This window comes from Osmerus eperlanus, chromosome 16 (assembly GCF_963692335.1).
Source record: "Osmerus eperlanus chromosome 16, fOsmEpe2.1, whole genome shotgun sequence".
NCBI classification, from domain to species: domain Eukaryota; kingdom Metazoa; phylum Chordata; class Actinopteri; order Osmeriformes; family Osmeridae; genus Osmerus; species Osmerus eperlanus.
The window spans coordinates 9,746,388-9,761,196 of record NC_085033.1 but is presented as its reverse complement, the minus strand read 5'-3'; positions in this window follow the sequence as shown (position 1 = coordinate 9,761,196).

Here is a 14,809-nt window from a genome sequence, read left to right as displayed (position 1 = left end):
ACTGCCTGGGCAGTCCTGTTTTCTCACCATTCTCTCTCTCTCTCTTTCTCTCTTTGCTTGTTAACACTGTGGGTCCATTGTTGTTGAGAGATGGTTTCTCTCCAACGCTATGGAGCCTCACAATACAGAGACATGGTAATGAAGCTGCGATTCTGATATTCTGAGGCGTTGACCCAGTTTGGGTTTGTTCCACAGGGAGCGTTACTATACTACATCTGTTTGAAAACACAAGCCTAAAGTCTAATTCATGAAAGATGAATCTTCAGTACATTTTCCCTCTGTGTTTCCCAAGCGCAAAACAAAATGTGAGAGCGAGCAACTGTGCGCTGGTGATGGATAGCTACGTTTCATTTGCACTGGCCAGCCAAAGCAGCTGTAGATTTACGAGCAACTTGCAATGGAAAATGAATTGCAGGTAAGGACTGAGAGAGCAAGAGAGCGAGCGCAAAAGACAGAGGGAGAGAGACAGAGAGACGGAGTTGAAGAGGAAGGGAGGTGGGAATAGAAAGTGAGGATCAGAAAGACGAAGAAAGAGATAAAAATAAGAGCGAGAAGTGGGAGAGAAAGGTCGATACTTCCCAGCTTCCAGTACTGTACTGTAGTAAAGACTGTCACAATCATACACACGACACGTATGACCCACGCATATAATGATGTAGGAGAACTCAAATGTCACTTGCTAATGGCAGCCTGTTACATAGCACACAGTCAGGAGCCTCCTTAAGCCCGCATGCCCTCAGGGAGAAGTGTCATAAAGAGAACACAGTGGAAGAACCGTGCAGCAATGCAGCATGAAAAATGCCCTCCATCTGCAATGACTCAGCCTGAGAATCCAAGGTACTGAGGAACATGTGCACCCTTGCCCCCCCCCCCTCTTTCTTTTCTCTCTCTCTCTCTTTCACTCTTCCTCTCTCAGTGCCAGCCTCCTTTCTCGTCCTAGCTTGGTTTCTGTCCTATGCTCACTCTCTCCCTCGCTCTGTTTCGCTCTCCAAACAAAGACACAAGACAAGACACAGGACATTCACCAGGTTTCTATATGAACATGGTTCCCTGTTTACTGACGCAAATAGACATATATTCATACACATTTCGTCAAACTCCCCGCGTCCTGGGTAAATCAAACTTTGGGTTTCTCCTTAGCTGCCTTGGTTGGGTAATCTGTTAATACCTCAGTCTCTGGATGAGGACCACAATGGGGATGGTTGGCTATAACAGTGAAACCTTCAGTTGCAGGATCTACACTACTTATTGTCCTGGGGGGTTTCTAACCCAAATAAGCTCTGTAAACAAGGCTACATATTACTGTATGAATACTGTATAGCCTACATCTGGTGATTTGAGGAGCGATTCAATAGCATTGAGCACAAAGACAGACTTACGCGGATGAGTGAGCTCACACACTTACAGGACATAGCAAGTAACACAGTTAGACATATTACATGCATGGAGACACTAAGGCTGCTAATGCAGTAAATAAAGAAATTAGATTCAGCCTCAACAGTCTGACATATCGACATCCCTCCTTAATTCAGACACAAACACACACGCACGCACCCACACAGACTTCAAGCGCACTCCCCCACACACACACACACACACACACACTTTTCCTCTTCCTCACAGATCTGGGTAGCCTCCGTTTCGCTCATCCGTGGTCTCTCCTGATGCAGATGTGCTTCCCACCTCGTTAACCTCCACCAATGGGAGCTGCCCGCACGCAGCTGCGCATCAGACAGGCCTGCTCCCTGGCTTGCGTTCGTTCAGCAGGCTGCAGCGTGGCACTAAAACACCCCTCTGGCAGCAAGTCAAAACACACCCCCGGCCCAAACACTTCATAACCCAACGTGAGACAGCGCCAGACAGAGTCGTTTATTTTAAAAGGTGTATTTCTGGATCTTTCCACACTTGCCTGGTTTACAGAGACCTTGTTCAAGGCTTCAAAAACAACAAAATGCTTTTTTTTGTTATTTGTAATTTTTTATGTTTAATTTTATATGATGGGGTGTTTAAGGTGAGTTAAAATCTTTGGGTACAATCTTCACAGCAACACTTCACCTACTCCAACAGGGCATGTATGGTCCTAAGGTAACCATAGCAACACATTGGGGCTGTGACTGAGAGGGGAGGAAAGGGAGGTCAAGGGTTGAGTACTGTTCAGTGGAAAAAAATAAAATCAGCCCCTTGCCGAGACTGCAGCTCTGAAGATTGGCATCAAGCTGTAAAGGACTTCCTCGGCTGAGAGCTCTGAGTTCCAGGCTCCTGTGACCCGGGCCTAACAGCAAATCCCTGCCCTCAGCTGGCATCTCCTATCTGGCCGTCCCAGAGACCAAACCCTGGGCTCTGGAGGTCAGGGAGATTGCTGTATCAGGATATTACTGTCTGCTTGTTTGTCGCCAGACACGTGAGTATATCTCTGATTCCTTTCAGTCAATCCATCCACTGTCCTTCTGTGAATTTTTTTTTCCACATCAGAAGCGAGTCCACAGGTGGTAGCTTACTTAACGTAGCCATGGCAACTGCTGCTGGCTGAAAACGGAGAGAGAGTGGTGTTGTGTGGAGAAGAAAAGGTTCTTTCACTTACCTTCAGGAGTAACGACTTGGATGTGCTTGTGTGGGTGGTTCCTACTTAGCTAAGTGTTCCAGCCCATGACTCATCATCAGTCCACACAGTCCTTCCTCAGAGCTCCGAACAGCACAGGTGTGTCCCTGAGTTTTCTCCAAGACAGAGTTGCCTATCATCACCCCACTAGACTGCTGCTGGGGGAAGGCTGAAGGGGTGGGTGGATTCGCTAGAAATCCCAGTTTGACAGAATTGTGTTTGAACAGGGTCTAAGGCTAAGAGGCAAAGTGACAATGTCAATACCTGGTATTTACACAGAACAACGAATAAACACTATCTGGATACAAGATGTTAAATGTTACCTCTCCCCCTCAACATCCCTGCCTCCTCTTCATCCTCTGCCTCTTTCTCTATTCACCCTTTCTCACCTTTTATGCTTTCTACCAAACTCTCTCCTTCTCTCCTCTCCTTTCCTGTGTCTCCATCTCCCTCCCCCTCTTCTCCAGGTCTGTCGGATGGTGCTAGACCAGACTAGCCTCAAACACTAATCCTTTGGGATGCGGTGTGGGGCATCTCTTGCGGGGATGCCGGGAGTGGATTTGTAAGAGAAACACCGGTAAGCCGCTCTTCTCCCTGTCTTAATGGCAGATTAGAAACCTTACTCCATGCTAAGTCGACAAACACAGAGACATATCTGGCTGCCTGGCAGGTAGAGGAGCAGGGTGGAGCAGCGCTGAGCTCAGGGAACATGAGGTGCTTGTCAGACTTTGGTGGGGAGTGAGGGGACAAGTACAATGCTCGTGAGCTAAATGTAAGCTACTTAATGTGGCAAGCACTAATTCAATTTTTCACAGGAGGAGAAACCGGCAGACGATGAGGTAAAATAGTACTCTCACACGAGTTCACCTTTGCATGTTTATCTTGTTGACGTCTCTTTCGGCTTGACCTTTTTGTCGAGACATGGAGCTGGAGACGTATTTCAGTTGTTATGTGAAGGTTAGCTCTGGCTCACTCCCCAGGCGATGTGCTGGTGTACAGGTATATCTGTGTGGTATTTGTGATGAAAGCAGGTGCATGAAACCAAGGACAAAAAGTCACACAATATCCACGCTGGATTATTTCCATTCATCCAGTGCACATCCTATAGTGGCCACCTCAAGAGTCTACCTTAAAATGTACCTGAGACACACACACGGAGCTCCACACAAGGTAGGGAGGTAGACACAGACTCCGCACATCATACCCACCGTATAAAATGTTCTTATTATATGCTGGAACTTCCTCTCTTTGTTTTTTACCTGTTTCTCCACCTAACTCTGTGGATCAGTCTGGTGTCAGTCATGCCTCCAGGCCATGCCAGTCTTGGCTGAGACAGACAGTGTAACTGAGTTAATCCTTGTTTCCAGAGCTGGTTACAGAACACCAGACCACTGGCCTGGACCACAGTTCTCCCATCATACGTGACTTTGTCTGCATCACCCAGCATTGCAGCCCTGGGATAGATTGGGTGTGTTTCTGGGTTAGTGTGCGAATGTATGCGTGTGTAAATGTGTGTTTGAGTGTAAAGGTGTGTGCCTGTGACTATTTATCTTAGGCTTGAGTGGGCTTGTCTCTTGTTGCGTAAGTGGATCAGGTCTGCCCACATCAAGAAAAAAGGGGGTTGTCCTACACATAGATGAACACAAATACACACATGCACAAACTGGTGCTGGACTTTCACCTACAGTTCTGACATGTGCATGCCTGTGTGCATAAACACACGTGTGCTCATACATGGGCATGCTTCCATGCCCATACAGTACAGTACACATGCACACAATGAGGATGTAAACAGGAAACAACAATGCAGACCTTTTCACGCTTTCTGAACAGCCTATTAGCAGGACAAAAGCACATGTTTCTCCATTCATTTGAAAAAGATCAGTGGATTTGCACAAATCCGGCCCAATTTAGACTTTCCCAGCAAAGCTCTCCTTCTCTTTCTTCGTCTCTCTGTCTCCCTGACACACACATTCTCACATTTGCATCCTCTTTGAGCCGGTAGTGTTGTTTTTTTCCTCTAAAAACAGCTGCTGGGAGTAAAGGGGATTTGAGAGGATGGGGACAGACATAGAGAGAGGGACAGAGAGACGGAAAGTGGGAGAGAAGGTAAGACGGAGAAAGGGAGAAAGAGGAAGAGACAGAAAAAGAAAGAGTGAGAGAGTGAAAAAAGAGAGGGAGAGGAGGGAGAGAGAGAGGGAGAGACACAAATTTGGGGGGTGAGAACGGTAAGAATGGTCCCCAGAAGCCAAAGGCTTCTCTGTTTTAAAAGCCTTTGATCCCACTTTGAGGCTGTGCATCCAAGGGTTAACTCAGCTGCTTTATTAAGGACCCTTTCTCCTCTCCCGCCACATTTTTATTTCCGAGCTCAAATTAGCAATTCAAATGGAGGCTATTTGGATATGCTTTCCCAGCTTCCTTCTCTCTGCTTTCCAGGCAGTTTGACAATATTTTTGTTAAGCCCCATTTACCCCTTACACAACTGTGGTGTTGAAAATGGAGAGATGGGGAGATAGGGGGGAGGAGCATGCTGTGTGTGTGTGTGTGTGTGTGTGTGTGTGCGTTCGTGCGTGTGTGTGTGATGGGGGGCTATATTGGCTCTGGCCGAGCTGCTGTCTGAGCTAATATAAGAATATGGTTTCTAAAACCAGGTTGATAAGATCCTCAGTAACGTTTAAGGCGCTACTACCATCGGAGTCTCCAGTAGGTGGCCTGTATCTGAGCAGAAGAACAAACGCCATGCTGTGTATCTGCATTCTTTGCAAAACAAGTCAGAGGAACGATGGAACCCCCAGGAGTAGATCTACAGCTCAGCTGGCAGAGGAAAACATGTCAGATGTTCCAGTGATTATTCGTCATTACTGTAACAGAGGATGAGGGTTGGATTAATGTGCTAGTGACATAACCTTTCCAATGTGCCAGTTATCAATGGTCCCACTGGCTAATCATGACTTCAGAGCTGACTCGTGTGATTGGGTCAGGCAAGAGAGATGACTCTGATGCAAAGAGAATTCTTATGACGGAACCTGGAGCCACTCAAGGTTTAATTAAGATTGAGATTAAAGACACCTCCAGGAGATGGAAAACTGCACACACACAAACTAAATGACATACACACACCACAAACATAATGAAACACACACACACACACACCACAAACCAAACTAAACACACACCACACATACTGTACACACACACATACACAAAATATAGAGAGAGTTTCCAGAGGACATGTGGGGCCAGATTAAATGTCTATTATTTCCTTGGCTTCTCTGTGTGTGCAATCATTGGAATATGACAACATGCCCTAATGAGGCCAGTGAAATATCTCTCCCATGTGTGGCCCTTCCTCTGCTTCCCACAAGAAGAGCACCCGATGGGCACAGGGAAAAGCCCATTCAATTAGAAATAATTGGATTCTGTGTTTATATAACGGTATCCTAAATAAAGTTGGACAGTGAAAACACCTAATTCAATATCTCCTTTTTTTCAGAGCTGTCAATCATGTCCTGGTCATTAGTGGCGTTTGTTCATCTAAATGTATCGTATCACCTCCTTGCCAAAATATAATGTGATACTTTCATGCGTGGTGGGGGCAGTCTGTAGCACAGCGCTAAGTCAGCGGTCTATTTAATAAGTCCTTTTCATTAAACAAGCGTTCATTAAACATTCATTCATTCACTCGTCCTCATTTGCATTTTTTCATCATAAAAAGCATTCATTAAACATTAATTTGTTCACTTGTTCTCATTTGCATGGTTTCAAATGTATTCTTAGAAGAGTTTAGATTTGTAAAGGATGAAATGGGAAGAGAGAGAGTAGAGGATAGAACAGAAAGGAGAGTTACCATTCCATTTATTCCAGCAACTTATATTTTATTTTATTGTATATTTTATTTCATTCTAATTCCACTTAGTACTGCTAGTTTATGTACCCTTAGTATAGATAGTCCACATATTTAAATTTTAGGTTCCTATATGTTTATTGTATGCACCTTCCTGCCAAAGCAAATTCCTTGTCTGTGCAAACTTTCATGGCGAATAAATCCCATTCTGATTTTGATTCTGATTTTGGCGGTCTGTCCAGAAAATGTAAGTAGAAATTAGATTACATGTTCCTCCACATCATCATGTAGACCTACTCACCGTGAAAAGAATAGCTTGTTGCACAATGGCGGACCATGATGAAAAAAATCCTCTCAATACCATTTACCCACTGTAAATAGACATATTCATATTCCATTACAGAAGAAACACAGATGAATGGAAACAAACGACATTGTAGACAATGTACATAAAACACTTGAATGCATGTGCAGATATGACTAAATATAACAAATTCCGGATTTAAATTTTAAAAATAAACATTTTGCTCTTCATCAAAGCTTCAGGCTGAGCCGTGACTCACACAGTGTGACTGTGTGTGAAAGAGTGAGAGTCAGTGTGTGTGCAAATGTAAGTGTGTGTTTTCGGGACACACTTGCATGTGTGCGTGTGTGTGTGCGCGTAAGAACAGCACGCATGCATGCGTATGTGTATGTGTGACTGTAAGGATGCGGAATCCTAGATGAATACGTGTACACATGAGGCTGTTTCTGTGTGAGGCCGTGACTGTGATGAACGGACCGGCGAGGCAGTGTCAGATGGTTATGCCCTCTAACCCTGGCAGTGTAGGTGTTTCTCTCTGCTCTCACCGTCAGGAGGGCACAATCTGAGTGACAGGTGTGGGGTCCTCCTGCTCTGGGGAAGAGAGGGACAAACTGAGACATGTCAACATAAATATCCTTTCTGGAGCCATGACTCTCACAGAGTCAGCTTCGACCACATCTCCTCACCATGACCTCTCCTCTCCTCACACACACACACACCTGTGCTAGGAACATTTCATAGGATCTACTGTGACAGTTTATCTCAATACATTCTGTTCTCCCATGTTCATCCTCCCACATAGCCTGCACGAACATATAGCTCTCCTGTTCCTCAAGAGACACTGACATGAAAAACTACATTAATGCTCAGTGAGTATTTGCGTGGGTGGTTGTGTTTGAGAAGAAGACATAAGTGCATTGACTGTAGATTCTTGCCATTACATTGTTTTCTTTTCATTGCCCCTTTGAATCTACTCAGGTCCTGTTACGTGAACAATCTAATAACAATTCACTCTCAGATCAAACACACACACATACACACACACACCAGCCACTCAAAATTTTTGTTTCTGTGAGCCAGCGTGCAGTCAGGGGCGGAAACAGAGGGTGTGTTCCCTTGGTGGAGGTAGCTGTAATCCTTAGAGGTCCAGGATTTGGTCCCTTATGTCACCACAGCAGGCCACAGGACACTATGGTCAACACAGCAAACCACTGGCCACCAGCCTGCTGCTCAGAGCCAGGAAGAACAGATGCAGCTTATTGCACTCAGTCTTGCTCTGTGGGACGTTATTAAAGATTACAGGAGATAATCGCTGCGGTACCGTGCAGGATGCCAGGATCAGACAGTAGACTATATCATTGTGTGCAGAACAGTGCACTTCTGGGCCAGGATATGAGTGGCTAGCTACCCCTCTGTAGTTGTGTGGATGTGACATATTTAGAGATAAGACAACCAGCTTTAGCAGACTGAAGTAGTTCAAGTAAGTTCACCCCACACACACACACATACAGGTAGAGAGAGAGAGAGAGAGAGAGAGAGAGAGAGAGAGAGAGAGAGAGAGAGAGAGAGAGAGAGAGAGAGAGAGAGAGAGAGAGAGAGAGAGAGAGAGAGAGAGAGAGAGAGAGAGAAAAAGGGAAGGAGGGAGGGAGGGAAATGGAGAAAAAGAGGGAAACAAACACATGCATCTGCACTGTATACACCGTAGAACCAACCTGAAGGCAGAGAGACTGAATCCATATCTCTTGACAGAACTGCAGCAAACATAAAACGGTGATGTGCCTCTACCATACATAGCTGCACATCATAATGAATAGCTGTCAGTCAGAGAACAGGCCAGCCTATCAGTGGCGTTATCAGGACTATCATTATCTGAGCTCGGCCACGGGCAGCTGCTCTGTAGAGTAGCACGCAGGGAGGAGAGGAACCCGCCGGAATACAAATCAGTCAAGACATCTTACAAGAGGCTCACACTGCATGGGAGAGGTGAGAAGCCACCCACAACCCCTCCTTCTTTCTCCCCTCCTCATAAGATCCTGGTTAAAGCTGTGCACTTAATTAGCACTGCTGCTCCTGAAGGTAGCTACGCTATGCTAGGTTCCTGCTCTCTCTGCTGAGTGACTATACTGAGAGTCAATCTGGATGAACTGCTATTTCAATGTGGTTGACTTAGTTATTGGATGTGATTGCTGGGTTGCCAGCTTGGATGTTAATTTCAATATTGTATTTGTGGCATTTATAGAGAGAGATAATTTGAATTTTTGGTAAATTAGTCCAAGTGCACATATAGCTAATTGAACTGCATAACTGGTTGGACTCAAGCTCACAAATGTCAAATTAATATTAGAATTCGGTTCAGCACTCCCAGCAAGGTCAGCATAACTTTACTTTGGTCACCCAGACTGCAGTTATGGATTCACTGCAGAGAGGACAAAGCAGTACAGTGTGGCGGTGAGTATTCTGTATGGGTTCATGTTATACAATTGCCAGAACCAACCGGAACCAATTCTACATCACAAAGTGTCACCACCCACAAAGGCAAACTCACACGCAACCACTGTCTGGAGAATTAAACCAAATGTTTCGGCATCTACATGGACAGCATCTTGTCATCAATTATTTATGAGAAATTATAGCTCCTCCAATGTGGGCACCTGTCTTACAAAACACCTACAGCAATTACTCTCCAGACCCATTTCAATTTCAAAGTGAATACATTTCCATGGAGTCACCTGATCAAACATGGTAAAATTGGGCCACGCATCAGCGACCGTGAAGCCATGAGAGCCCTGGGGCAATGCGGGCTTCCCTTCCCATCACTTTATCTCACTCATTGATTGAATGTGAACTTGGACCATCTGTCCTGTGTTAATTGCACACGTGCTGTAGCCCATTGGGTGGTCAGAGATACAGAGGGGGACGACCGGCTGCTTGTTCCTTGATAATAGGTGAATGTGAACGGGTTTGCATTGGCTCAGAGCTGGCACTTGCACTGGAAAGGATCTGCTCTCAATTCAGTTTGATTGAATCCTTATTAAAAAGGTTCTTTGTTTTTATTCTGAAATACAAAACTTTTCTATTGTCGCTTGAAATCTTGGGCTGCTCAGTTTTCTCCCTCAAACAACCACAGATGTGTAGATCCTTACACAGCATACATCTCCACTAGTGTATTCAGATTTGAGCAACGGTAACATAGGATTTGGACTTTCTGAATAATAATAAGTGGCTAAAGGGGATGGTTTAGTCAAAGCACATTTATCTCACTGGTTAGGCTATGTGACATTGCTTTCCCCTCCTCTCAGTACTGGTGCTCTGTGGAGACAGCCTGTCCCTCCTGACTGGAGCACTACATGGTGGAGATGAGAGGAACACAGGAGACAGAAAGAGAGAGAAGGCCTCTGATATTCCGCCTCTTCTACAAAGAGAGAAACAAAGCCAGCTGCTGCCGAGAAGGAACGGTGAAACAGAGAACCTTTCTCTCCCAGTCGTGACAGATGTCATGTATCATTTGTGATGGCAAGATCTAGGCCTTCTGACACGCACACTCAGAGGTTCAGCGGAACCACAACATGATAACGGACTGCATCCTCTCTTGCGCATCTCTGACAGCATGCTACAGCGTTGCCACATAAGAAAAGGATGCCATGGTCCTCCAGAGAAACAATTACCCGTGAACTTCAGAGGATAGAACAATGATTAGCATCTGTTCACGCGGGATTTAGGGGGAACTTGGGGCTCTCACAGTCGCTCTATTGATTTCCTTACATAATGAAGCGCAGAATTGCGTAACATTTACGCTCGCTGAATGTACCCCTCCTGCTAACGAGTCCCTCCTCCTCCTTCGGTGCAGTAACCTCATTTGGACCACTGGACTAATTAAAGAGTCTGCAAACCAGATTCATAACCTGCCATATGCTGTTGCCAAAAGAAAATCCAGAGTGTCACAACTTGGACCATCAGATGTAGTTTCCAGGCAAGAACTACAATTACTCCCTCAGTAAATTAGCACTCTGAGACCGTGAAACCGCGAAACAACTTGGTTAAACAGCTCTAACGACATGCTACAAAATTATTATTACTATTCATATTGTTTACTACTCGATGTTATTATAGGATCCACATTGGGCAGGCTGACAAATCAGTTACTGCATCTGTTTTCAGTGGGAGAAATGAATCATTATATAATAAGTGGCCTACACACAAGACATAAATTATTCTCCATGTAGGCTACTAGTTAATTATTATGAATGATTAATCATCCATATCGGCCTAGCCTATATGTCTTCTCATGGCCCACTTCATAAATTGTCAAGGCAAAGCACTGTTACTGTCCTCTAACTGTAGAACTCTGTTATACAGAAATTGAGATTTTTTTTATTGGCCTACATGAAAAAAAGAGCGTTTCTCTGATTCTTTTATTTGGCATGTAATTAGGGTCATAGTGCCCTGAGCAAGTATACTGTAAGTCAAAGGAAATCATTTCAGTTGTGGGGAAAGTGGGTGGAGTAGTTTGTTTTACATATCAAAGAATGTTTTAAGCATTTTGTTTGAGAGGCACATTTTGAAATCCTACAAATTCAATATTTTCTCTTAATTGGAAATTCCTTGGTCTCCCTGTGTCTTCTTTTCATTGCAACGTCAAGGGGCTTGAAGATAAACACTGTTTGAGGTATTTGATCCAACTCTAGAGGCAATCATCCAATTGTATTCCAGGATACATGGCTGTGCGTTTGGCAAAGGGGTTCATACAGCCACCGCAAGCTGCCGCTCCTCATGGTCCACCTTAGATGAGAGTTCATGGTTCAGCCAGGCAGAGGCAGGAAGCTGGAGACTGCTCCTGACGGCCCTCAGAGGCCTGGGAGATACCATAGCAGCAGAACCATCCTCCACAGAACACTCTTTCACCAGGGGAAAAAAAGTGTCCATCAGATCAGATACATTAAAGAGCTAATTGTCCCCCTTGGGTAGAGCTATTCATTATCAGAGCCGGCACAGCATCCAGTCAGGCAGAGGCAGATACAGGGTTCAGGCAGACACACGGTTAGTGCCTCGACAAAGGACTCCACTGACTCAGCCCAAGGTCATTACTAGTAGGCTGTAAATGGTAGCCTTCTTACTCAAACACTTTGTGTGAAGAGGACAAGCAAGTGGGTGACATGCGCTGTTCTTTCTGTCCTGAGGGGAAAAGCAGGACATCCTTCTTCGAAACATGTAAACATGACTGATCATCAATACTTGTAAAATGAACTAGCACCATAAGAAGGTATTATTATTCTGTGATAATTCAGCACAGTCTGTATGCAATTTGGAATTTGGAAATTTAAAATATGCTGATTAAATGACAGGGATTTCCGAGACACACAGTACTCACAACTCTGGGGTCCTAATAAAAAAGTAAATCTTAGAAACAAACTCTATTCAAATGCAGAGCGGGAGAGGTGGGCCTGGTAGGTAGGAGAGTGTTCGGTCTCCCTCGACACCAGCGATCAGCAGGTTAGTGTTCGCGACTACATCAGCTTCCACCTGAATATGCCACAGGAAGCGAAACAGACAACTCTGCCCTTTGAGGAATAACTCTTACAAATGTGTGTCTTTATTTCCACACACAATGGGAGCCTGATGGGATTATCCATTGTGTTGGACTGCAGAGGATTAGAGAGGGATGTCTAGGGATGCCAGCCCAGGAACACTGCTGTTCTACACAACAGCACAACACCTGGTGTCCTGGTACGGTAATACCACATTGGCAGGCTGCCACTCAGTTGTGATCTTACCTGAGGATTACAGACACGGCACAGACTAGACTGAACACTCTGCTGAGATATGAAAGCTAGTTATGGAGGAACATTGTCCAGAGGATTCTGTGTAGCAGTAAATGGGTAAATTACGAGTACATTTATCATGTATCATGTACATGTATCATGTATTGTCATGTAAAGTGCCCTAAAAAAACAAACTTTCAAACTTTCCCAGTGATAAATAAGACATGAACCTTTTCCTCTATGGACCACTTTGTTGAGCAAAAACACAATAATAATGAATTATGGTAAGGAATAACAGTTTGTTTAAATTTTTAGTCATTTAGCAGATGCTCTTATCCAGAAAAATTAATAAATGTAAATGTTTATGATTATTTAAGATGGCCATTATCAACCATTGGGTCACCTTTTGGTTCTTTGCAAAAACTTCCCTCAGACCTGGGTCAGACGAACATGGACCTAACATCAGAATCAGAATAAGAATTCGGTTTATTTGCCAAATCTGTACACAACCTAGTGCATCAACTCAGTGTGTGCGTGTACTACACTACAGGACAAGTGTGAGCATTACATTATTGCTGTACTATCACATCCGTGTGAATGATTTTGTAGTCCTGCATACTCCTCAACGTGATGACACTCACAAGATGCCACAGCAGCTAAAGGAGATGAGCAATATGTCTACATTACATTACACACAGCCCTAAACTGATCAATGTGCACAGTGTCAGTCAGTGTCAGAGAAGCAGCACAGTGCTGTTCATTTCAAAAAAGTGCTGAAGCCTGCGAGCTGTGAGGATCTGCAAACCAGACTGTGTTTGTAACATGCCCAAATGATGGCCTGTCCCCCTGGGCCGCAGTGGCGCCGAGAGGCAGCAATGTCACTGCGGGCCTTTGATTGCGGGGACAGTGTCCAGGCGTCCCACGCCAGAACGAACCGCAGCGGGAGTCTGTTAACCGAGGCGTTCTGTCAGGGCCGGGGAGGAGACCCCACGGGAGACACACTGAGTCACACTCTAGCTTTGCAGCACAGAGAGAGACCGAAGACGAGGATTATGGGAGTCACTAGTCAAATCACCCCTCCCCCCCAAGCAAATGCCACCCTGTGAAAATAAGCACTAGAAACATACACAGAGGGAGGAGAGAGAGAGAGAGAGAGAGAGAGAGAGAGAGAGAGAGAGAGAGAGAGAGAGAGAGAGAGAGAGAGAGAGAGAGAGAGAGAGAGAGAGAGAGAGAGAGAGAGAGAGAGAGAGAGAGAGAGAGAGAGAGAGAGAGAGAGAGAGAGAGAGAGAGAGAGAGAGGAGAGAGAGAGAGTGTGTGTGCGTTACCACACTCTATGAGAGGAGCTTCTACATCAGAGTGTGGTTGCAGCTTAACTGTAATGGACAGAGCAGGCGGCAGCTTTGGCAAAGGCACTCAGCAGCATGTGGACCACAATACAATGTGCAACTAAGGTCATTATGGAGAAAGCTCTGCTGGTTATGTGTTGTCTGGATATTACCTGCAGCCCCACTACCCTTAGTATATCGTAATCGCCATAATGTGCATTTCACAAGGCTTTCATATAATTTAAAAATGATGTAATTTTTCGTTTTTCCTCATGCAAGCAACATGTGGCCCACTGTTTGAGCCAAACATTTCAAAACCCTGTGCTGAAAATACTAAAAAACTTAAATATCTAACCTGCCTGAAGTAGTCACTAGCTGATGCAGCTTAACCAACAGATAAAAAGCTTTTGAGTGCAATTACTAAATTAGTCGATAAATTAATTTCAACTCAGTGAACTGACACAGAAACGCATTGAACTGCTAATCTGGAAGCAGGAGGGCTAGAAATCCTCTGGAATTTAAAGTTTAATGGATTAATGATGTCAAGGCTCTCAAGTGTATATGACTGCATTACAGTAACTGGAAGAATTAAATTGCTCATAGGATGTGTCGGAAACCAAGAGCAGTGCAATATCCCCCTTAACTGACTGGATGTCAAACCTAATCTTGTGACAATACCCTAGTCTTCAGTCTGAATTTACAATAGCAGCCATTCATAATGCCTTATGAAGACAAAAGTGAAAATAAGGTCACTGTAGTAGTGTCCTCAGACTCTTTTTCGCATTGTGCTTCAGGAGATGATGTGTCATTAGGAGATGATAGGAAGTGAAATACAATTCCCAGTGAAGAACAAAATTGTCAAGTCTCTCCTACGTGCCTATCCAAAATGGGCAGCACATTAAAATACCTCGAAAGAATCACTTGTGCAATGTTTGAAATCATGAAAGCATGTTATAGAAAGTGCTATTCCTGTTATTT